Source organism: Cyanistes caeruleus, chromosome 2, assembly GCF_971803275.1.
Source record: "Cyanistes caeruleus chromosome 2, bCyaCae1.hap1.1, whole genome shotgun sequence".
NCBI classification, from domain to species: domain Eukaryota; kingdom Metazoa; phylum Chordata; class Aves; order Passeriformes; family Paridae; genus Cyanistes; species Cyanistes caeruleus.
Genome location: NC_141702.1, coordinates 111,424,425 through 111,450,146, shown reverse-complemented (window position 1 = coordinate 111,450,146; position 25,722 = coordinate 111,424,425). Strand labels below are relative to the sequence as shown.

Sequence of the window (25,722 nt, the reverse complement as noted above, 5' to 3'; positions counted from 1 at the left end):
CTCCCTTCTCCTGGCTGCTCAAGGCAAGACTATAACCTGAGCTCAGGATTTTTTTTTTCAATTTGGCCTTTGCTATCAGTCATTAACTATGCAGGTGTTGATGGCTGAGAAGGCTCCAGAGCAGCCACGGGGTGCTGCTTCGTGCTTGGCTGGCACCAGAGTTGCACGCGGTGGCAGAGGAGAGGAAGGAAAAGGGAACCGAAGGTCATGGCTACAAAGAAGTGACCGAGCTGAATGTAATGTAGAAGGAATTTGGGAAACCCTAGGGAAAAGTGAGAACCTAACATGGAGATTTGGGAATATGAGGTTGGGCTTGTGTTGTTGCTGGAGATGAGTAGATCACACGGACACAGCTCGAGGTGTGGTGAAAGGAAGAGAAAGTTTATCTCTTCTCCCAGGAGGATTTATAGGTTTCTGACCACGGCCAGGGGTTGGATGGTCAGGATAACACTTTCTCACTGCACTGGCCGTGAGAGATGCCCATCACAAGACGTGTAACAGAAAGAATGTACACATCTCTATGTTTACAGTTACTGTCCTGGGAAAATCTTAGAAAACTATGTCAGCAAGCTCAGAAGCTGAGTTTTCAGGGTGACAGGCTTGTACATCACCAATGCATAGAAAATCAGACAAGTTGCAGTGCCCTTCACTGTTTTGTCTGTCCTTTGGATTACAACCTGTATGTGTTGTGGCATACAAGAAAACTGAAAATAAATTTTTAAGTAGTGCGTAATTCTTGTTGCCATCTTGTTTTCAGTTTGATCGCTTATTCATCATGGGCAACGTTTCCTTTGTTTTCTGCTGACAGAAGAATGCCTCCTTGTTCTTACATGTTGATATACGGCTTCGTTTAAGGGAGAATGTTGGTGTTGCCTTTAGCACAAATGATGTATGCATTTGCATTTCTGGAACACTTTCAGAGTTTCCCATTTGCTTTTATCTCCTATACAGAACTGTTTTCTAGTTTATCTTTTCTGAAGATCAGCATAGATTGTTGATTACAGGGTGCAATAAATTAACTTGTCGACTTTTGCCACATTTCATGTTTATGTTGTATATCTGAACAATGTTGAAGATTTATAGAAATCTTTAAAAATTAATCCAAGATGTAAATGCTTGAGAACAAAAGGTTTGTTGTTTTTTTTTAACTGGATTTTATTTCTAACAGCCTGCTACATAAAATTGCATGTCTCTATCTAGAACAAGATTTTTAATTTTAATTGCTAAGGGGTTTTCGAGTGATTTATTAGACACCTGACTGCAAATCTGGAAGTATATCATTGTAATCCTATTGTTGTCTCTATTTGCCTAAACCAGAAAAACAGGGAATTTGAAAATACAGTATTCATTAGAGTAAAAACTAGTTTTTTATCACGTGTTCTTCAGTTTGCTTTTAAAGGAATTTGTTTTCTTACTGTATTTTAAAATAGACTTGAAAAACTTCACTATAGTCACAATGTAATTCTTAATTTTTTTTTAATCTGAAATTACTGAATGGGTGGGACAAATTTGTAAATTTTACTTTTCAGTAGTCTGATGAATGGCTTATCCTCTTGTGGGCAGCACATTTTGTTTTCCGGTTGCAATATATAGAAACAGTTTAGTTCTCACCTCTCTATCCCATTTTGCCCTTATAATAAGAACTTAAGCTGTGAACACATCAGTGTTTTGAGATGTATATATTACCCAAACTAAGCTTTTTTTCAAGTTGTTTGGGGTGAATTCTTGAATTCCACAAGAAGAGAACTAGGCTAGCTACTTTTAGCAGACAAATTTTTGTTTTTCATAAAGAATAAACCATTTTCAGTCAAGTCACCCATTTCCCCTTTTTTGTTTTCAAATGTGTTGGTCCGAGGTCTCAGAGGAAAATCAATGGATATATTTCCATTTTGTGGTTTCAGGGGATCATAAAGTGATTAAAAAACAAAAGCAAACAAGCAACAAGTGAGGGGCATTTAATTCCTAGCTCCTCTTTTTTTTCCTGTGTCAGTTTGTCACATATAGAATTTCAGTTTTATCCTTTCAGATTTGAATAGATCCCCAAGTAATTTTTCTTCTTGAATTCTGTTAAGCAGTAAAGACCCTGAATTCTACCAAAAGTCAGACAAGGCCTTTTAACAACTTTCTGAGAGGAAAGGTAAGGGTTCTTCACCTGGTCTCCCCCTACCCCACTGCCTTCCCCCAAACAGGACCTTCCTTTTGCCCTTGGGCAGTTTTTTCCCATTCCTTTACCATATAAACTTGATTGCATGTCTCTGAATGCAGTTTAAGGGATCCCTGGGCAGAGACAAGTCAGACCTGAAAAAGGAAAAGCATTCTTCCTCCCTAGAAATGAATTTGGACATTTATCTATTTTCTCAAGGTAATTTTTGCTTTTAAAAGCAGCACCCAACTTTTTATTTTTGCAGTCTTTACATTTCTTCTGGAATGTTCATTCCTAAATACCTCATAAGTTTCCTTGCCTGTTGAAATTTCAAGAACTCTGCAAACTGTGTTTTCTTTGTCAGTGGTGTTTCTTTCCCTATAACTCTTTTTGCTTAGAAATTGCTTTGAATTCAGGCACGTTTTCCAAGAGCTCAGTTATTGTTTTTTTACTATTGGTAAGATGGACAGCCTGAGGAACTTTACCATAATTATTGGTTGAATTGTCCTATAAGTTGGAGTTTTTTGTATTTTGGCAGGGATGTGTGTTAGTACCTCTTCTGCCTGTTCTTTGGGTTTGATGTGTTAGAAACTGTCAAAAAACAGAGCTTATTGTGGTGCTGTTTATGATACAAGCTGAAAATTCAGTCTGTCCTGTTTTGTGTCTGTGGCTTTCAAGGCTTTTAAGTGTTTTTAAGGGTAATTCTGTGTTGCAAAGAAATAAAAATATCCATTACCTTGTAGAGAACACTGAGATCTCTCCTCCCTGTTTGCACTGAATGTGAGTTACCACATGCATGGCTCTGGGAGATTGGGAATTACCAGCAAAATCCCTGCAGTGGCTGCTATGGAAGAATATAAGTACATGGGAACATTGTAACACATTTAAGAATTATTTCCTTTTAATCCATGGCAAATGTAACAAGTTTCTTTAGTTTCATCACTTCCCTGAAGTGATGGTGTTTCTTTTTTCTTTTTTCCAGTGGCATGTGCTAACTCAGGTTGAGCAAAAACCTCTTTCTCCTGGGCCTGGAGGAGAAAATTGCAAAGTCCTTTACAATGTGATAGACTTTTTCTTTCTGTTTTTCAGCATATAAATTCTAAATACTCTTGTCTGTTTAGGATTATCTTGATAACAAACAAGCTGTACTCTTCTTGGGCATCTTTTTTTTTTAGTGCTCTTTTCTTGCACCTCACTTGTTTTGTGCAGCCCCTCTGTCACTTCTGTGAGAGAATGACCATGATTATTTTAGCAAAGTTTCTAAACTTGGGTAGACTCCACTGTGCTCAAGGTAAGAGCCACCATTTATTAGGAGTCCCTCATCTGGAACATCCTCTTCAGGGAATTGCTGATGAAGTACAATCCTAATTCTTTGTCTTCAGTATCATGAGCCACCAGTGTTCTCCCCATGTTGTCACATGGGAAGCCTTCCCAAACATAGTGCTATGCCTCTTCCAACTAAGTGGATTTTTGGAGGGCTTTCTCCACTTTCTATCAGCCTTCACAATATTTTCTCCCTCTTTCTATGCATGATTAGTAAGACAAAGGATGATTTGAGCCTTATGGAGAGGGAGTTAGGTTGATTGGAAGTGAGACGTGGCATTTGGATTTACAATGTGTCTTTAATGGTTTGGGACAACATCCTGGAAGTTTCCCATCTTGGAATGTTTGCTGGCATATGGGCTGAGTTTGCTTAAAGAAACAGTAATAAAATAAAACTTCCTTATGCAGGTTTTTTCAATTCAGGTAAGCTTTGGTGACATCTATATTCTTGATCTTGTTTTGGTGACAACAATGTTAATATCAATGTCATTAATATCAAGAGTTACTGGATATTGATTATATTGGAATATATTTTAAATTTATCTTTGTGTTGAGAATAATTTCTATTTAAATTGCATAAAAGTCAGTGTCTATTGTAACTTGGAGAGAGAAAATATATATTGAGAAAGCTTTGAACAGACTTTCTGGTGCAGGGCCAGCTATGTCAGTTTGTGATTAGATGAAGTGCAATAGATTTATTAATGGGACTGGTAAGAGGAGTATTGTTACAGCAATACTGAATTTAAACTTTTATCTCTTTGTTCTCATTGGGCAAAAAATATTGTGGCAGATTTGAGAATGGGAATTTCATCCCCCAGTTTAGTTTTATATAAATATAAAAGCATGCAGGTGTTTACAGGCAAGCAAATGGTTCTCCATATAAAACACTGGTTTATGAGAGATATATCAAGAACTGTGTAGTATGAACGGGTGCTTTGAGGCTTAAACTGCAACCAAGCAAAAATGTGCAGCCTTCCCCTTTTGTCTATAATAGGGTCGACATTGGGAACCATGATCCCTTTGATCTTTACATAAAACAGATGAAAATGCATAAATTGCTTCTAATCAGAGATGAATTAAAGGAAAATAGCCTCCCGGAGGACAAAGCACCCCAGGCACCCATCAACAGCCTTACCAAATGACAGACCTGGAGGAGACTTCAAAGCTGCAAACACAACTGCCAGTGAAATCCACCAAGAATCAAGATGCCATTTTTAAAAAAAAATAATTTTCATAGTTTACAAGTGCCCAGAACTCTCTCTTTAAGAAGAAGTAGCAGAAACACATCACATGGACTTGCTTTTTAATCCACTAAATGTTCTTTTTCTTTTAGGAGACCTGATAAAGGCAAGACTTGCTTGTTTAATTTAGTCCAAAAATGTGCTCAGACATGACAAACATTGGCAATTTTTGTGTCAGGTAGGGTTTATTCCATTTGAGTGGCATATTGTTTAGAACCTGAAGTATATGTTTTAGTGGAAGCACATCAGATGCTTATTCTAATTGCAGCCTTTGTTGTCATCTTTATTTGTCCCTGTGAACACAAGCATGGTTTACATTCCTCAGATTGTAGAAGAAGGAGAAAAAGTAAATATCAGGTTTGTTTTTGGAGGGGAAGGAAGGAAGATTTGAGGCAATAATTTTATTATGAGCTTTTTCTCTCTGTGAAACAAAGAATAACTTTATCCCAAGTCAAATCAGAATTCAGATCCTCTTCTAGCTCAGGTAACTAATTTAAATATTATTTAGATTTTAGTATCAGTAATGTTAAATATAAAAATAGGCTTGAATAAGGAATATTAACTGCTGGTTTGTTTCAAGAGAGGTAACCTAAACATAATTTTTTACATTTTTGTTAGCATTTTATTTATGAGAAGATATCAAAACTTAACGTTTTTAAAGATAGACACTAACCATAATTTTATGGAGCACTAAAATTCCACTTTTGATAAAGACTGATGTAGTACCTACATTACAAATATTGTTTCAGGAAGGATTTTACCTGCTGCCAATTGTATACTTTGTTTATTTCTTGTGTACAGCATAATATCTATATCTAAGTCCACATAAATTTGAGAATCATTTAGTGGCAAAAAAAAATTAAATGACATTTCCAAATATGTAACTGACAATGATATTGTTCAGTAGGCTGAATGATTTGCTCTAGGTAAGATCAGAAAAGTTGCCTGATTAATTTTGTAGGAACTTATTTTCAGTTGGTTCTGACCTTAATTGCTATAGCTGAAGTATGTTACATCTACAGCTCTTAATTTTTGGAAGAAGTAAAAAGATTTTGCCAGTCTGTTTAAGGATGAAGCTAGGAAAAATTGCCAAGGACTTTCTCTTAATATTTTAAAAGGTTCTCCCCCTTCATGAAGACACTGATATCTATTCCTGGGAGGAGACATTTAAAATAGGTTTTGAAAAATTGGACTTTGTCTATGGCTTGCGAGACCTTCACCACTTAGTTTTCCAAAGCCTGCATCTTCAGTGAATGCACTTGTCTCACTTTTGGGCCACTGGCCCACCTGCACGTGAATGAGCAGAAATTGACTCCTGGCACAACAGACATAGCTGGACTCTCTTCACAAAGACTGATCCTGACTGATCCTATCAATAGCTGCACTGAAATGGCAGAAGACTGTAAGGCAGAGCAGGAAGTCTGCCTTGTTCTGTCAGGTGGGATGAGAGCTACAAAGAGAAGAAAGTGAAGTCTGAAAATGAAGAAAAGAAAAATGTCTGCAATAGAACTTGATGGCCTGTTGTAGTGCAGAGCAAGAGCCTCTCTGATTCTGGACTTTTTCCCAGCATTGAAAATGAGGTCTTTGCCACAGCTTACACAGAAAACTGTCCCCTTTCCCTTAGTTTTTGCTCTGTTTCTGCCTAACAGCAAAACCTCCTCTTATATTGAGTCATACTGCATTGACTGATCAGCATATAGGGCCTGAAAAATAAAGTAAATAATTCTTTCCTTTAATGAGTACCTGGAAGATTTTTGCGGATAATATGCTTCAGCTCTGCTGTTTGTTTCTCCTATCTTAAACTTTTTATCATTTTGGATCCTTTGAATTAGACAGGGCTTTATGTTGTTGGGACTCCCATCTGTGTCATAGCTTGGCAAAGAGAAATCTCAGTTCACCTTGAGTGACAGTGGGTGTCAGAACACAGCAATAGTGTTTGCCCTCTGTAGGATATCAAGTGCCATAGGTACAAATTGCTAGGCAACACAACAGTTTAACAGGCTTTTTAGTTTTTTAAGAAGGAACTCATTTTCTTAAATCCCCTTTCTGGATGCAAGGGAATTTTTACTATTTCTTTCACGTTTGCTATGTAAATCTACGTAGAAATGAAGGATCATGTGTGACCATCTGCATTAAGCAATCAGTGTGATGGATTCATCAAACTCTTAGCAATATCTTCAGGCTCCCCTTAAGGTGGATTGTATGTGTGAATCAGCCAGTGAGTGCCACATGCTGCTCCTTCTAAACTGGGCTCACAGGGGCATGAGGTGCCTCAGGGATCTGATGCACAATCTGGGACAATTTATCTTGGGATGGTTGTTGTGGTTCTTGCACTGCCTCTGCTTTGGGAACAATTCAGGTGCTTATGTAGCAGGTCCACAGGGTACAGTTGGCAAATGATGGAAAGCTGAAATTGGTGCAAGTGCACTGTTGGCACTGAGCTGTACTTTGCATCAGGGCAGGACTGTGAAATTCCAATTTCACAAGCAGCTTAGCCATTCTGCAACAGGGTGAGAACCCCTTTGTTGCCAAGGAAAAGAGAATTAGGGGTACAACTGGTATGAGCTATTGCATTTGTCTGGTGATAATCTGCTCTGCTCAAGAGCTGGCACACTCTAGAACTAGAGCAAATGTATCCTTTAGCCTTTCCCTCAGTCTCCCAGCATTTACACTCAAAAGCAATGTAGACAAAGAATAAACAATTTAAGGCTTTAAGTACTGCAATACTTGGCTGTACAGAGAAGTCCGGTTCACATTCTAGATGCACCCTGCAGAAACAAAGGTATTTTTAAAGAAATTTATGTATAAGATTTCTCTACCTTCATGGAAATCAGGGTTTTTGCAATTGGGATTTTTCTGTTTATAAAGGACCCAAACAAAGAGTTCTCAAAAACTTTTAAACTTCTTCAGATCTAATAAGTTTATTTGTATTAAACAGGAGCCATGGCTCTGATGTGCATTTGCACTTTGCATGCAATCAATGGCAGTTCTCTCTGATTATGATATTTTGATCAAGAGTATGTATTCAGTTTTTCTGCTCTTCCATATTTACTTTAGGAATTGGGTAATGGTAATCTAATGTGAAAGGCCTTCATCCTAGCAGGGATGGGATGTGTAGTGACTGCCATGCTTCTGAGTTTCATTGTAGAAACTCAGTCTTTAACAGGTTTTAGTATATCTGTCAAAACACCATTATTCTTCTTTTTCTTCATTATTTTCTTTGTAATCATCATCAGCTTGGCTAGGAATTTGTCACCTTTATGGCCTTTCAGTTGACAGATATGGAGTTATCATGTGGCCTTGTGTTCATTTGTGCCTCTATTTGCCTTTTGATTTTCATCTGACATGGTATGCCTCATTTTTCAGGGCTGTGACCAAGCAAAGCAGTGAATTAAAATTTTCAGATTCCCTACAATCCCATTTTACCCAGGAAGGACAAAGATGTTTGTCAGAGTCTTCAGTTTGTTCACTCCTTTGCCTTTAATGGCTGAATGGATGCTATAACCATTGATAACCATGACCACTGATAACCATTGTTCTGTCCCCAGCCTTTTCTTCAGAAAGAAAAAAAATACTAGAAGAAGCTGCTGTTAACCTGCCTGTATCAGTGCAAGATATTTGGGCCATGCTGAGGTGCTGCTGCTGATCTGGCCTCACAGGGGAAAGTTGTTTCCCCTCCTGACCATATGGAGAACAGAGAATAGGCAGAACAGAAGAGCAAAGCCTGCAAGCGTGACTCAGTCTGTGAGGAACATGTCACTGTGAGATGCCTCCTGTTCCAGTCTATGCTGCTTATAAAAACAAGTTGGATCATCCCAGGTTATAGTCTGGCATATTAATGTAAACTGTTACTGGTTGGGGTTACTTTTAATTTGCCAGATTTGTGTGTGTTCAGCAACTCTTATGCAGCATCTGTGGTGTTGGAGTGCAGGAGGCTGAACAGTGGGGAGAAGGAATGAGTACAGACGTCTCAGGATAAATCATTGGTAGAAGACAGACTTGCTAGGTCACACTGTCCACTCAACTTCTTCTGCTACGCTGGGGAGAAACAGGACTGTTCCAGGCACATTCTGAGGTGTCCTCTCCTTGTGGAGCTGTTGTGCCCAGCTGACTCCAGCTGAAAAAGCCTTGCCCATATCAGAGGTTCCCATTATATCGCTCCTGAGTATGCAGTTTTAAGAGGCATCTTTTTTGGCAGCCCTGGCAGCTGACACAGCTCTCATTCTGTCCTTGCATCACTAGCATAATTGCACTGGCAAACTGTTTGTATGGTTGCTTGGTGTGCTGGTTCATGGAATTTAACTGGTTTTTAATTGAACATTTTCCTTTTCATGTCTTATAAGCAGTAGTGCCAGCATGGCTGAAGGAAGATCAGCAGCTTTGGCCCTTTTTAAAGAGCTCTGTTGTCAGGACCCTCACACTCCTGGAGCTCCTTTGAAGGCATAATGCTAAAAAATTTTGGCAAAAGGCGTGCAGAAGCCTGCATGAGAAGGTTCTAGAAAACTGGTGTTTCCATGATATTGGTGACTCAAGGGGCATGTGTGACCATTATATCAGCAGCCTCAAATACTATCCAGTGGAATTCCTCATAAATATCTGAGGAAACATGTAGGTATTTTTTGACAAAATTTGCCTTTATAAATTCTGCCTTTATTTATTATTGGGCAAATATGACTTGAGTAAAGCCAGTAATATAAAAGATACAGCTGGGGTTTCTTCATTGTTGGTGGTGGTGGCTGGTTGTTTTTTAAAAATTAATTACATTAAGATGAAGAAGAAAAGAGCAGGTGGAAGAGCAGAATAAGGAGAAGGACTGCACCTGAAGCAAAGGTTAGGTTTGTGAGGAGGAGCATATGAGATACAGGAGAACCATTAGCAGTTTAGATTGTGACAAGTTGGTTATTCAGAATCCAGTGTACATTGGACTAGGTCTGGGAATAATAGAATGCTTTTATTGGAAATGAGGAGCCTGAAGAGCATGGTGTGTAATGCTTTTAAGAGAGGGCTGAAAGTATTAGGTACTGCCAAATCAGCACTGAGAACAGGGACACTGGAGCATCCTAAGTAGAAATGGAACTTTTGTGGATGTTTTTTACTAAAACTGATCTCTTTTACTGAGCAGTTGTGAACAACATGGGTGTTTTCCCAAGAAAAGTTCACAGATTTATTTGTTTTTAAGATCCAGCCTAGGTATAGTAGTGAGTGAGTTTCAAAGATAAAGAGTAACGCTGTAAAATGTAAACAACCAAACCATTTTCTGGGGCAAAGTTACCTCACTTTTCACTTCCAAAAATGAAGTCAACCTGTTGAGGACTTACTTGTGTTTCAGCTCATGCAGATAAAGATTTTCAAAGTTCTTCACAACTTTAAGTAGAGTTGTAAGATGGTTTGCCACTTCTAAATGGCAAGGCTGCCACCCTGCCCATAACAATAAAAGGTTGGGCACTGGATGACATGTTTTACTAATACTATAATGTCTGCCTTTAATCTTTTAAGTAAACATTTTTTTCAAGACTTGTATTTTTGAATTATCCATTTCTTGGATAATGGTTTAAGATACATATATGTGTAGCTTGATTTCCATTTAACCAAGCAGGTAAATTCCGCTTTAGAGACAATTTAATTGACTTTGACCCCAAAACAGGTTATCCATCAGGATCTAAACATTTCTTTTATATGAAAAACAACCAGGGACTAAATTAAAAATATGCTTGCAGAGGCTTTATTATAGGTAATTTTGGGTATGAAAGACACAAATTTAAACTGGCAGAAAATGGGATGAGTCTCATTTGAAAGGAATAGTTGTATTGTATAAAATATTTATATATTAAAATAATATATAAAATTTTTAATTACCATATTTGATATGTTTGTATTATTTTTCATCCACTGTGAGGGAAAGGCATGAAGTTGAGGTCAGCACTAGGATTGGAAATCAGTATTTGAAACACAAGGTGGTGCCATTGTGTAAAGTTGTGCTTCTGTGGAGTTTCTGAAGGCAGTGAAGGTGAAAATGGTGTTTAAAAACTTGTGAGAAATATGTGCAGAGAAGTTAGCTGTTTTAAATGAAAGATTTATAGAGCAGGATGAAGGGGAGTGTGCCTGGAGTTCTGGTTTTGTGATACGCAGAAGGAAAAGGGATCTCTTAGGAAATAGCTGTGTGATAAATTGATGTTTTATTTTGACTTTAAGTCTGCTTGCAAGTATTCTCCTCTTTTGTTTTCAAAGTGGGAGAGAGAACTTAACTCACAGTGTGAATCTAGGAACCATCTCCTAGCAGCTTTATATTGTGAATATATCAAAACAAGCTTCCCTTGTGTTACTTCAAATACACCCTAAAATGCCTTAGGATTAAAGCAATCATCTGTAATACAATATCTGTGGCTCATCGTTGATTGGCTCAAAACATGAAATACAGCTTTTTTTCTTGGAACAGTCAGTGTGTTTCCTTCATTGTCTGCTTTACCAAAATTCTGCATTCCTTGTCTAATCCTGAGATATTAAAATAATTAAGTGGGATAGTCACAGTTTCACTAATGAAGCATAATTGAGCTTTGGAATACTTTGATATTAAAATTAAAAAGAAAACATAAAAATGGATTTGTTGAGCATGTGCACATTATTCCTGTATATTGCTCCCTGGTTGGGCAGCAACTGGGGAGCTGGCTTGCCTAATGACATTTAGGTTGTCCTGCTAACAGTTTTTTCAGCCTGCAAATCTTTATCACAAAGTGTGTGCAACTCTGCTTGTTGCATCTGTGAGAAGAGTTAGCTCTAACCAAAGTAATCATTATAACTTTAAGGTGTGAAAATTTTATTGCATCAATGTTTATTCTTTTAGGTAAAGTGGTCTAAAGAAAATCAAAGTTTTGCAATAGCCATTCAGATCTGGTTGCTGTATATAAATGACACATTTTTAATTAACTTGTTGGAAGAAATGTGTTTGACTTTATTCAGCAAATGCTACAGAATGATTGTTCCTATTGAGTCAGATAAAATATTATTTAATGTGCTTTGTTACTTAAATATATCAGGTCCTAATAATAATTTATGTGACCTAGAAAACACCAAAGAGTTGGCATCAATTTTCAAATTACTTCTTTCTTTCAGACCAAGAATCCTGTACTGTAATAATATCTTACACATAGGGTTGCTTATTATAGATGTTGCATGCACTTTAACTGCTGTGCAAAGCACCTCTCCCATGTAATTACACAAACATATTCTTAATTAATATGACTTGTGTTAGCGTGATCGAGCAATGTAATATTTTTTAGGTGTGTGTTTTGCAATCCTGAATGAAGGCTGACAACTGTGGAATGTAGTTACTAAATATCACACATCTCATGAACAAATCCTTGGAAAGGACAAAGGCCAGGACAGCTGTGAGACTTCACAGCAATGAACTACGTTTAAAAGTCCTCAAACAAGTATTGATGCAGGAATCACAGTATCTCAGGCTCTTCCTGATCCTTATGGGTCTGTATAGAAAGGTGTTGTCAGATATGAAGAGCACTTGGGGGAACCGGAATAGTTTGTTTACTCCATGTGGAGCAACTTGACTCTGTCAAAGTGAAATGCCTCTCTATAACTTCAGCGTGCTGGAGTGATGTATTTTGTGTTCCCTTCTTTTGTAATTTAACCACGGGGTATCCTGGAGGTAGTGCCTATCGTGCAATGATGTGTTACTCAGTTCCATGATGTGGAGCAGTTGCTTTTTTTCACATGTTTGTGCAATTCTTCATATGTCAATGCCTGCAGTATGTGCAGAAATTTTGATATTGGGAATAAAGCTGGAAAATTTATGGTTCGTCTCCCCCGTCCATTAATTTTGCTATTCCATTTTGATCTGCTGTAAGGCAGCACAGAGCATATGTCATAGATCATGATAATCATTAATGGGAATTAGATTGCACATGTTTAGTCTTGTAGACAGATGCTTTTGGGCCTGTGATTTCATAAAACTTTTGAAGTTATGGCCATACAGCTACTGAAGAAGTAGGAGCAGGTAGATGAAGAGAGTCATTCCTTCCCCAGGATATTTATCAGAAGCTGCTTTGTTTGGTGGAGCACTGCTTTAGGGATAGATTAGCTGGTTGCTGATGTGCATGAGGAAGCAGTGTAATGATGCACAACTGGGATGACCAGTGGTGGAAGCAAAAATTCAGAGTAACATTGGCCACTGACCATCTCTGAACTCACTCCCATGAGCTGGGTAGACAGGGGAGCTCCTGGCAGTGCCAACAGGCATTCTGCCGTTCCCATCTGAAGGCTCCCTCAGTTGCAAACTAGTTGAATATTGGGAAACAGCTGTTGGGATTGTTGTGGAAATTTCTAATGCTTTTAGGGACGAGGCTGCTGTGAAATGAAACAGCAGTGGGGATGTATAAATAGAGTGCTCAACACATTTAAGTGATATTGGGTAAGCAAAAATGCCTATCCTCTCTCCCCTTCTCCCACTACCCTATGCAAAAATAAAATCTTGATGGGAAAAATGTTTTATGGGATGCTACAAGCAGACAGCATCAAGTATGGATAAATATACTTAAGGCCTTCAGCTGAAACTGCCCATGGGAGTAGGTCAGAGGAGAACAGATGTCAGCAGTTTAGTCACTATGGATAAACCTGTGCAATGTGTCTTGACACTGCAGTGTGTCTTGAGGCGGCTTCCAGGAGATGGTAAAGACTTGTGTTCCAAAAACCACTGAACAAAAAAATTGAGATAACATTGCTGCTGTTTGCCAGGATGGCATCCCTCTCTGGGGATGCAGCAGTGCAAAGGGAGCACTGACTCTGCACCACCGGGTAGGAAATGCTGGACGTAGGCGTGCCAAAAGTCTTTGCCCTTTGTTTTTTCATGAGCTGAAGGTATGAAAAAGATGTGGCTCCTGTAATGTCTGTGTTTCTCATAGTACTGAAAAGACACATTCCTGGTTGTCTTTAAAGAGAGGTTTCAGCAGGTCTACATAGTCTTGGAGGGTGCACAGGAATGGATGCAAGACCTGCTCAGATGTGAAGCAGTGCAGTGAGTGACAGGCTGCCTGAAGGGTAGGGAGGAATGTGTCTGTAAAACCAGAAAACCAACAAACATTCTCTATAGAATTATTCCTTTTCATTTACAGTGACATAAAACATCAAAAATTTAGCTCAATTAAAGTATGAGGACATCACTTCAGGGAGGTCAGCTTAAGTGCCCTATCTGTTTGAATGTCTTTTTTTAGACAAACCCTGTGTTCTGGTGATTGCCCTTCCTCATAGATGTATGGCTTCACTAGAGCCATACTCATTTGGCTGAGTTTTCCCATGACTGCTCAATAACAGTACAGAGGGAAACCCACAGAGAATTAATCCAGTCATGGTTGTGCTAATTTCCAAAGAAGCAACTGAAAATAAGGGGAGTTTGTAATAAATGCAATATAAAACCTGTTTACATGACTGATTCTGCTCCCCACCCCCACCAGTCTGACCTTACCTCATGCCAGATTTCCCAGTCCTAGCTGAAAGCATTTTTGTGAAGAATGCTACCAGGAAAATTCCCTTTTTTATCTTGGCTATGAAAGGCTTGTATGAAAGACCTTTCAATGGAAAGGGGGAATCTGTCTAAATGTGTTGCTATTGAAAGAGGATTGGTTTATGGTCACATAGTTTGATATTCTTAGGAGGACTATACATTTAATCTTTGATCTAGATATGATTTCAAGAGTCTGCTCATAAGCTAAAAGAATTTCTGTCTAAATGTGGCATCTTTGGCTCCAGGTATAACCAGAAGAATTGTACTTTTTTCTGAGTGAGTTTTCTCAAATATGGTTTCACTGGATAATTTCAGGGGGCTTCCTCTATCTTCATTTAGCTGGTATATTATTTTCAGATAAAACAATTTATACAGGCTCCATGTAAATTATTTTTTTGGTTTTGTGTTCAGGGAGGAAAGTAGATTCTCTTCTTTGAGATTATAATGGTAACACCAACACACTGTTTCCAGGACAGATGCATAAAATTGGGTATTATACCTGATCTATTCCAGTCTGATCTCCAAGAAGAGTAATTTTAAGGAAGGCAAGGTAAATCTTTATGTCTGAAAATAGCATCACTGAAGATTTATTCCAAATTTTATCAAGTGAATATGATTTGAAGCAGTTGTTTTGGCACTTCTTTTTTAAACTGTAGTGGAGCTTGAAATGATGACCCTAACTGGGAAAGTAAGCTTCTAAATTAATACTTTAAAAATAGTAAGGGTATATTTATGCAAATGGGGGAAAAAAATGATGGCAATGTGTCCCTCATCCCTGCTTTTCAAAAACAGGAGGAAGCTGCTGATTTTGGTCCTAGAAGCCCTTCGCACATCCACATTTTCATAGTCAAGGTATCAAACATTGTTCCCCATCTTTGCACAGTGCCTCAGTCACTGCTTGCAGACACTTCTGTTGACCCAGTTGTATTTTGGCTTTTTGGTAGGTGTATAGGATAATTTCCAATTCTTTCAGACTATTGACTTTCCTTAATACTTACATTTTCAGAAATATAAGTATAAATACATGCTGTTCTCAATGACAGTGAATACTGTTCAACCACTGTTTGTTTAATGATGAGAAAAATCTAACTCAATCTATATGTTATTTCTGTAAAATATGCAATTAGCTAAACCCAGCCTTTATACAGTAAACATGCACTTTGGATAATCTATTCAATGAGAATAATGCAGACATTACACCCATCCTGATATGTAGAAGATGATCCATGGGGGAAAAAGATACATGTGCATAAGTCAATTATTTGAGAATAGAGTCCTTAATTTCTTCAGGCTCTATAAAAAGAATTTTGGCATCTGTACATATTTATTTTAGAGATATAGGGGTAAATCTTCAGCACAGAGCATGGGGAGTTAACCATGGAACATTCATTAATGTTAATGGGATTTCTATGGCTAATTCCCCACACTGAAAATTTAGCCCAAAGAGATTTGAAAAGTGATGTTGAGAAGCAAGTTGGTCCGTTAGTCTCATTACTCTCATGTTATTAACTGCTCTATCTGCCACTGGCTTTGTATGAGCACTGAGATATTATACTTCACAGTTAATAATAAAAGGCTGTATGCTAAATACACATGCTGGTGTGGAGGTAAAATAATGCAGTTACATAAGCAAATTTTGGATATTTTCGTTGAAAAAACCCTTCAAAAGCATAGACTAGAAGGGGAAAATATCTATGAAAGCATGTTTTTAGATAGCAGAAATGGTTTACATTTCTAGTACAGCTTCAGCACCAAAAGGGTTTTTTATTTTCTTACATAGTATTTTTCTATTGGGATGCACCTTCAGAGCTGACCAACTTGTGCAGAGCATTGAACCCACTGACTTCCATATTCCTTCTAGCATAAATTAAGATTTAGGCTTAGTACAGCATTTTTCTTAAAGCCAAGTAACTTTTTCTTTCGTAAAAGTTAATTGAGATAAGAGAGAAAATTCAGTTTCTGATTGTCTTTAAATTTTGAAGAATGGTTGGAACCTAGGAAAACATAAAAAGCTATTTTATATACTAAATGGAGAATATTGTTTTAAAAGGAAATACAGACTCTAATGAAAGAAATTGGTCAGATTCATGATGCTCTTTTTCTGTGTTAAGGATATGCAACAGAGACTGTATGTGAAATGTGAATATGTGTATACATATATTTGCATTTCCCTTGCTTTTGGTTTGGTTTTTTTTTGTTTTTTTTTTTTTGTATCTTGGCAGTTTCCCTTGCTTTTTAGGGGAGCTGTTAAATTGCTCTTCCTGTCGTGATTCAGAGCACTCAGGAGCCAGCCATTAGAGGGTGCTTCTGCACCAAGGAGCTCTCTTTCCTTGAAACCCAATTTACTTAACTTTAAGCATTTGTAGATTTAACAAGGAATCATTTTATGTTTCCTAGAATTATCCATTTTCTTCTTTAATTTGCATTCCTTCCTGAACTGCTATTCTTGGAATTCAGAGGATAAAGATGCAGATAACTAAAGGTGTTTGAGAGAAGGTGGAAAGATTCAAAACAGCAAAATTATTACATTTCATAATTGTTACTGTAAAAACAAAAGAAAATGTACATGGACCCCATGCAAGTGAAAAATGGGCTGGTCTCCTACCTAATTAATGTCAGAGATGAGCATCTGTACATTATAGCACTTGCCACATTATTACTGCCTTGTTTAGAAATAGATTCATTCCTTATAACTTCACTGCATATATTTGCAGCAAGAATAGTAAAATAGATGCAGTTTGCAAATTACTGCCATTGCCAGTAAAGATTTAAAAATAAAACTCTCATTGCAATACAGCTGGGTTTTTTTTCTCTCTAGAATCATCATGATTCCCCATTCAATAGCAAACTTAAAAATGCTGTGTCTCTGCTGTAAGAATGTGCAGGCAGCAGAGTAGGGAACAGGATTTACAGCCGTTTGTCCTAGGAATACAAATTTAAAGCCTGCACTTCTGACCCAGGACATTGGTGCAAGGTGAGTGAAGGAGAATGGAAATAAAAAGATTTCTAAGAGAAAATTCTGCTGTTATGGAATCAGTTCCTAAGACTGATTGAATAAAAGCCATTAAAATTCAAAAGTGGAACATAGCACAAAGCAGTACATCTCAGTTCTATGCCCAGGAATGGTCACGAGCACTCTGCAAAGAGATCTGCCACCTGCAAGTCTTTGTTAAAGCCAGCCTGTGGAGATGGTGATTCTGAAAATATTCCTCCAGGAGAAGTTGATACATCTTTGCACTAATTTTCAGATTCAAGGTAAGGATTTCTGATATCCAACAGCTTTTGAAAGCTGCCCAAACTTCCAAAGACCATCAAGACTAAAATGTTTGTTGACAGCTGGAGCAACTGGCACGGAGCTTGGAAAGGAAAGGGATCAAAGCCTTCTTCAGGAGCTTCTTTAGGAGCCATATAGCCTCCTAAGCCTTAAAAAGAGTAGCCAAATGTCCCTTCGGGCATGTGTCCACATCTTTATTGCACCAGTATATGGCAATATGTAGCATATTTACATGAAGGGCTGCTGGTGCTGCTGTCTCCAGTTTTACATGTACAGCACAATATATTTTCTGAGATTGTGAGAACCTTTCTTCTCAAAAGGCAGTGTTTACATTGCAAGAGCACATGGAATTAAAATGGGTGAATCTTCCTGACGTCATCTTCACTAACCGCTTGGGAATTTAGTATTTGCATACATATTTAGGTAATGTGAATTTCAGCATCAATGGGTGTGCTTTGTGAAGCTGACATGCATTGTTGTATAACTAATTTAATTCTAATTCTTCCAAGAGATTGTTTGATACTCATTTATATTTATTTTATCTGTTAAAAGGTGTACATTTTGCTTTAGTGCCTGCTCTGTCTAATTCTGACTCAAGTAATTTTTTTTCAATTTGAGAATGAAACCTAGGAAAAGTAAAATATCTTTCTTTAGTATGGACTGAATTATTGGATATTGTGAATTACTGGATATTGGATATCCAATAATTCAGTTCTGTTCTTTCTATATAAAATTTGGACCTTCTGAATAAACACATAGGTAACTGGAAGTATGTGAGTGCTTTGAAGGTATTGGGCATTGAAGGTTATGTCATGTCATTTTAAAGGTAGTTGTTCATAGATTTTCAAAAACATTTTTAGATGAGACCTATGAAAACAACAGAAGAAGATACTAAGAAATCTGTAATGCAACAGTTTATAGTTTGCCCAGCATAATTCAGCCCCAATCTGATGTGTTTGGCACTAGCCTTGTGCAAATCAGAACAGAATATTGGAACAAAATACTGGTGTGCACATTCCTCCCACTAGGAGCTTTTACCAATTGACCCAGTAGCAGTTTTTCTTCTGATCTGAATGAGAATAGGATCCCATTTTAAGTTAGAAACTCTTTAAAAATGAGCTACGTGGATTTTTCTGCTGGCAGCATATTTGAGTAGCTGTATTTTAAAATTAGAACCAAGTAACAATGACTGATTAATTGAAAACATAGTCTACCTAATCTTATACTTTTTAAAGGTAATTACACCTTCTGGTATTATGCTTTATAATTTTAACAGTATTGATTCCTTCAGTAAATATTTCTTATATTAATAAGAGCTGCTTCATATGACTTTTTTCCCAATAAGTACCATAAATCCATTAGTTAATGATGGGAGTAGAGCAAATAAGCATTGTCATGAATAGAAAGAATAGATGAGCAAATATACTGGATATTCTAACTTGTGACTAAAGATAGTAAGGAGGCACATATTTTATTTCTGTGTATCTTGTCACTTTTAAATCTGTCCACTAAAAAAACACCCTCAATATACAGCTGAACTAGTAAGACAATAAGCCTGAAGTCAGAGAGCATATCACCAGTATTATCTGAAAAAACAGGGGGAAACCAATTCACATTTCTCTCCATAATTTGACTACATGTTGGGAAGATTCTGTAATCTAGCTGATTGTTTCTGAAGTATTAAGAGTTGCCCAAAAATCCATTTTTCATTTTAATTTTCATTTAATACATAATACCTATGACTTCCATCACTACATTATTTTACAGAAGCTAAGATGAACTACTGGTTCACTCCATCCTTGCATTCATGAAACTGGGGCTGGTGTTTGAAATTGCCTCTCCATCAGTACCAATTTTTAGTATATGAAATAAAGCTACTGTAATGTCCTTCTTTTTCAGGCAGATGAAGTTGATCATAAAGTGGCACCTAGCAGTATTTATCCAATGGTGATAGTATTATTAGCAAGAGGAAAATTTTCCTTAAAAGTTTTGGATGCTGTCCATTATTTAGGTGATCTCCTTGCAGATCCTAAAACTCGATTTCTCTTGGCTATAGATACTCAAATGTATAGGAATGGTGCTGGAAGTTAGTAAATCATTTACTGCTATGTTGTAGGACAGCTTTGAGACCAAAACTGTTTTAAATACTGGGCAAAGGCAACTGCAGGGATCTGACTGATAGCTGGTCTTACTCTGCTCCTGTGAGAGGTAGAATGAAGCTGATCTGAGTTTTGACCATTTTGCATTTTTAATGAGATAGTTTTCTGAAACTAGCCATACTTACAGACTGATTACTTTACTGTCATGGTTTTCTCAAGGGTGGGAGAAGAGTTTGTAATTCAGTATTAAAATCTGTGTATATTTTAGTTTATATACAACTCCACTGTTCAACAGTTTCATTGTAATTATGAAAACGCTTAAACAAATTCATTTTGTTCTTCAAAGTTATTTTTCCTTTTGCATATCTGCATAATTAGAATACAACATAAACTATACTGTAACATTACAATCAGGAATTAATTATTGTAACATGAAATTTTCATTTTTTTCCTAACTGCAAAGGTGAGTATGGCTTAAAATTGAAAAAGTACTAGTTCTTTTCATAGAAACTTGTTTGAAGATCATAAAGGAGTACAAAAGAAGAAAAGCTTTTTGTTTGTGTTTGCAATCAAATCTTTCTTAAAAGGAAGTCTGACACACAAGCATTGTAGTTTTTTTAATATTACATTGAAGAAACCAAGATACAAGTCTCACTGGATTAACTAGAATTCAAGTATAGCAGAAAAAAAACCCATTTAAAAATAAATGTTCACAAACAAGAATCTCAATGAGCCTTGCAAAAGGCTATTCAAAGGTGATTTTCAAATATTAGTAAATCTTAATTTATTGCTTGCCTAATTTATTTCCTGCTTCTGAATAAAATAGGTCAACATAAAATAGCTACTGGAAATTTTTTAAATGTAAAACTTTCTAAAAAGGAATGCAAAAAACAACATTTAAAGATGTTATAGATCTAAAAATAATCTGTTCTAGTAAATTTATTCAACTCATACAATATACTCAGAAATACATTTCTATTATTTTAAAGGCAGCTTGCAAATTTGCAAGATTTGTAAATGAAATCAATGTGTTTACCAATGTTCTTTAGAAAATTCCTTAAACACATACTCAGTGAATATTCAGGGTATAAAATGTTAAAGGCCAGAGCTGTACAGCTCAGCAAGAAATTAGTTGGTACAGCTCATAAATTAAAAACTCAATAGTTGTTCATGCTGTATTTTCAAGTGCTGCTCTTTACCTGACATCTGTACAGATCGGGTTAGTTGTGTGATAGCTACATCTGAAACACTGCATAAAAATAGAGAAGAATCTTATTTGTTCAGGTTATATATATACAAAAATATATTTTATATATTTATATATTTTATATGTTTGCAATATATTTACCTATAAATATAGTTAAAATTCAGACTGAACTGTGGTTTAACCCATTGCTTTGGACTTAACTGTTGCTCTGATCGCTGTTTTTTTTTCATAGCAGCCCATGCTGCCAGGCTAGGATGCCAATGCATAGAGGCACCAATGGAAAGAAACTATTTAGGTCTGCTGTCTGCAGCACTGTTGTAAACCTACACATTTACATCATTCATTTTCAATGAGAACCAGTGTTCTAAGCTTAAAGACCTGCCCATATAAACCTCCTTGCAAACAGGAATTGCAACAATGGTAGGGCAGTAGAGCAAGGACTTTTCCTGTGCTTGGATTATTTGCAGGCCCTTCCACCTTCTTTCTGCTTAGTTTAAAAAAAGAGAGATTTTGTTTTCTTCTCCTTTGGCTGGTGATAAGAAAACACTGCTACAAAATTTTATGACCTACTGACCTTTAGTATTGAAAAATTGGGTTATTTACAACAACAATTACTATCTAAAAGAATGTCATAAAACAGCTTGACATTTAGTACTTCTGTAATTGCCTTATGTCGTGTCAGCACTGGATATCTGTAGTTTGGATCACTTATCTACTATCTGGTTTATATAAAGGCCTTCAGGGTCTTTATCAAAATGTGTATATGAACTTTTCACTCTGTGAAGTAAAAACCCTGGTCAATTATATCTATTTTCTGTGACCTTCTTAACTTTTCACACCCACTCTGTCTGAGGGTTGTTATAGATTGTAATACTTGCCTGCAGTATCAATTGGAGAACAGCTCTTAGCTTCATTAAGGTTGTCAGAGGTGTGGCTGATACATAAACTTAAGTGTCTTCTTGACAAATGGCATTACCTCCCTCAAATTAATTCTGCTTCACCATTGTTAATCTTATTATCAGTTCAGTTAATCAATAGCTGTCTTTCGAAAGAGCAGACCAATAATGTGTATTGGAAGTATGTTTCTGAAGGCAGGAGCCACGGCAGTGTGGCAGAATTCAGTTTCTGATTCTGTCATCTTCTACTTGAGTGATAACTCAGCAAAAACCAGGCCTTGGTTTTGACACATGAACAATCAATTTGGTGGCAACAAGTTACCCCATATAGATTTTCTGTAGTATTTTTGCACGTCCTTGAACTTCAGCACCCTCTATCTAGGAGACAGATATTTTAGTTCAGAGTGCAGAGGACGAAATGGACAGCTGTCTAAGCCAACAATTCCCATTCTGAATAATGGCCCATGTGCCTTTTTGCCCAATTAATTGTGCAAGAAATAATTGGTATCAGCTGGAGATAAAATGTTTGTTCTGTTTTACAGAACATTTTTTAGAGCATTTACAGATTATAAGTGTTCTTACTTCGTGTTCTTAAGGAGCTATATGTATATTTTTTAGTTAAATATGCAAATATATTAAAGTGTGAAAGCTCAGTAAATAGAACTGTCATTGCAAAAAAGAGGATTCTTTTCAGGTTCACAAAACAATAAAACAAACCTCACAATAATAATTTAATGGAACATAATATAACTTTACAGCATATGGGAATAAATTTGCAATGTATCATTTTCATGCCAGAATTCTTGAGTTATCAGATAATGTATTTCCTTTCTGTGATTATTCTGCAAGCCATATTTAGGCCTTTCTTACAATAGAAGTTTCAGTGTGTATTTTGATACAGAGTGCTCCTGTGTGTTGTTCACCCATCTACAAAATAGTTTTCCTATTTAGATTGGGGAAGTTAGAATAATTAAAAGAATTATGCTTAATTCATGTGTTTGGCAAAAATATTCTCAATCATTAGAGTCTGAAGAGAAAAAAAGTAGCAACAGTAAATATTTGCCTAGAGAGTCAAATGTATGATAATTGATCAACTTTTTATTGTGTTTGCTGAAAATATTCTATATTACCAATATTGTAACATGAATTATTATGCACTGAATAGATTTATAGAGAGCATGCCTGTATTTCTACTTCTTGAAATCTGAGGTTGGTCTCAGTGACAGGGGATCTAATTTTCATTTATGCTACAAAACCTACAGTTCTTTTCTCAATGGAAAAGGGATTTAAAGGAGGAGTAAATGAACATGAGAATGAAGCCCACTAAGAATGCCAGGTCCTCGGACAGGCAGTTTCAGTGCCAGGAGCACTAATTGTGAGAAGGGACTGGCCTGGGCTCAGAAGGAGATAACTGCAGGTGATGGGTTGGAGCTCAACAAGCATCAAGAGAAAGGGAGGAAAAGGAAGCAGAGCCCAAGCCTGCTTGTACAGGGGAAGGGGCAGTGGGAGCAGAGGTATCAGGGAGCCAACACAGTGTAAGAGTAGGGACTACCATAGACAGCTTTCAGTTGCCATTACTGAATGGATTCATTCCTGTTTGATTCAATTTTGTGTTTGTTGATCAGGTCAGCCTTTTGCTTTGTGTAGCAAGGTGGTTTTGATCTGATCAGGAATTATAGACCAGCATTCACTGTTGTGCTTAACCACAGGCTCACTGGAAGTTAAACTCCAACCCAGGTGCATTTTTTAAGGCACTGCAGAGTTCCAGTGATGGTACACACATCTCAGGCTTTGCTACTGTGATGTGTGAGATGGAGACTGGAACCAATACTTACCAGAAAATAAACCCAAACTTCTGCAATTAAATGAACGAAACATTTAAGAATGCAGTCCCAATATCTTATTTCCTGCATAGGTGACAGAATTACTGTCCCTGAAATCCCAAGAGGGGAGGGTAGAGCAGAATGCCATCTTTGCAACCATTGAACTTCTAACCTAACTAAAATTGTGTCACTCTGCTATTTCCACACTGCCTCATATCCAAACATTTGTGAAATTTAAAAGTGGTGTGACTAAAAATTCAAAGCTGATCTTACCAATGGGCCCATTGAGCCAAGGCCTTACAACTGATTTGACTCCTGTAGTTAGTAAATTTCCACACAGGAGCGTGGGTTCACATGTGCCCATCTCATGCTCTACTCTAAGCACTTGGGCCAGGGTCAGAGATGAGAACTTTGCTGGATCATCCAGCTGGGCACACAGCAACATTCCCCAGCTGGCACAGATCTAAAAGTTCCTATGAACTATTCCTGTGCATGCCTCAGTTCTGGAGTCTTTCCTTGTGCCCACCTGCAGATCGGGTCAACATTTTCAGGAATTACATATTTTTAACAATTTCTTTTGTGAGGAAACAAAATTTAGATGCTCATTTAGATCAATGGATTAAAAACTTTAAAAGGTTAGACAGACACACAGACATAAGCATCCTTCTTAAGCATTTTTCTTAAGAAACCAAATTAAAACTATCAATATATGTATATAAATTAAGCATTTTCTTGTAATTGCTTTGCTGCTGACACTTGGTATAAAAACTTATAGCTGTGAAGGAAGAAACTGGATTCTTTCAGTTTAATGCCAGACTACAAAATGAAGTTTTAGGAATTCTCATTATTTTACTAACTTTATTTTCAGTTTTATTATATATCAAACAGGCTGTGGCTTCATACAGCTATAAAAGCTTGTCTTGTAAGACTGAGAGAATATTTTGCATTTTTTATCTGTGAGAACATGATAGGAAAAAATTTAACTGGTCTATTTTTAAAAGAATAATTACACTAAATTTTAAGCTGATGTAGCTTAAAAATGTAAAAGACAGTATGCCTAAAATTTTATTTTATGTGTTTTACACAAAGAAATTGTTGTATCAACAGAAAGCATACAGCTAGTAGCTACTGTTCTAATACAGGTAGTTCAATCTAAACTTTAGTTTCCAGAGTCAAATACTAGGTTTTTGAATCGTACTTGTGCTGCAGGGAGTTTCTCTCCTTGGTGAAGGACAGATTGGTCATGAAGAGGAAGAAAAAACAGGCAGTGATTTTACTCCAAATATTATTTCACAGAAATAGAGAAGTTTTGTAGGATGACTTGATGACTTACCTTGTTTGTTGAACAATAGGTGTCTAGGTTAAAAATTAGCCATTGTGAGTGAGCTGTAGCAGTGCCAGAGATTGGATGTTAACATTTGAGAGGTGGAGGAAGGGAGACAGAAGTAAGACCGAGGGTAATCTGCTCTGGCATCTACAGCTAGTAGAGCTATTGTGTAATCAATCCAAAATCAAATGAAAAAATATGTATTTTTGTGAATTAGAGTTCATTGCAGCTATTACATTTTCCACTTCTCTGAAAAAAATTAGACTTATGGAAGATGAAAGCAATCCGTATCCTGCTCCTGGTATGAGGCAGCCCTGGATGTACAGACTGAGGAATGAGAGGCTGGAGAGCAGTGCCATGGAAAGGACCTGGGGATCCCAGTCAATGGCAAGTTGAAGATGAGCCAGCAGTGCCCTGGCAGCCAGGAGGGTCACCCATGTCCTGGAGGGCATCAGCACAGCATGGCCAGCTGGGCAAGGGAGGGGATTGTCCTGCTCTGCTCTGAGCTGGGGCAGCCTCACCTCGAGTGCTGGGGGCAGTTTTGGGCACCAGAAACATCAAAAAGCATTAACCTATTAGGGAGTGTCCAAAGGAGGCCACAAGGAGGGTGAAGGGTCTGGAGGGGAAGCTGAATTAGGCGTGGCTGAGGTCACTTGGTCTGTTCAGCCTGGAGAAGACTGAGGGGAAACCTCAGTGGGGTCTTCAACATCCTCATGAGGGGAAGAGGAGGGGCAGGCACTGATCTCTTTGTGGTGACAGGACAAGGAATGGCCTGACTCTGTGTCAGGGTGGTTTTGACTGGATATTAGGGAAAGGTTTTTCACCCAGAGGGTGATTGGTCACTGGAACAGGCTCACCAGAGTTCATGCAGGGCCAGG

At 37.3% G+C, this 25,722-nt stretch overlaps 1 protein-coding gene across 16 annotated transcripts in view; it reads left to right on the top strand.

Moving 5' to 3' along the window:
• The window catches only part of WDPCP (WD repeat containing planar cell polarity effector), a 147,560-nt gene that overhangs the window by 15,412 nt on the left and 106,426 nt on the right, over positions 1–25,722 (top strand). For 3 of the 16 annotated variants that reach the window (XM_086879150.1, XM_086879162.1, XM_086879153.1), the window contains exon 1: positions 5,069–5,191. The exons of 7 other annotated variants lie outside the window; for them this stretch is intronic. The gene's annotated coding sequence lies outside the window, so the exon portion shown is untranslated. Of the gene's footprint in view, positions 1–2,075; positions 2,138–2,265; positions 2,363–4,799; positions 4,886–5,063; positions 5,192–8,255; positions 8,527–25,722 lie in introns of those variants that run through there. 6 more of the 16 variants (XM_086879156.1, XM_086879161.1, XM_086879157.1 and 3 more) reach the window with 5 other exon arrangements.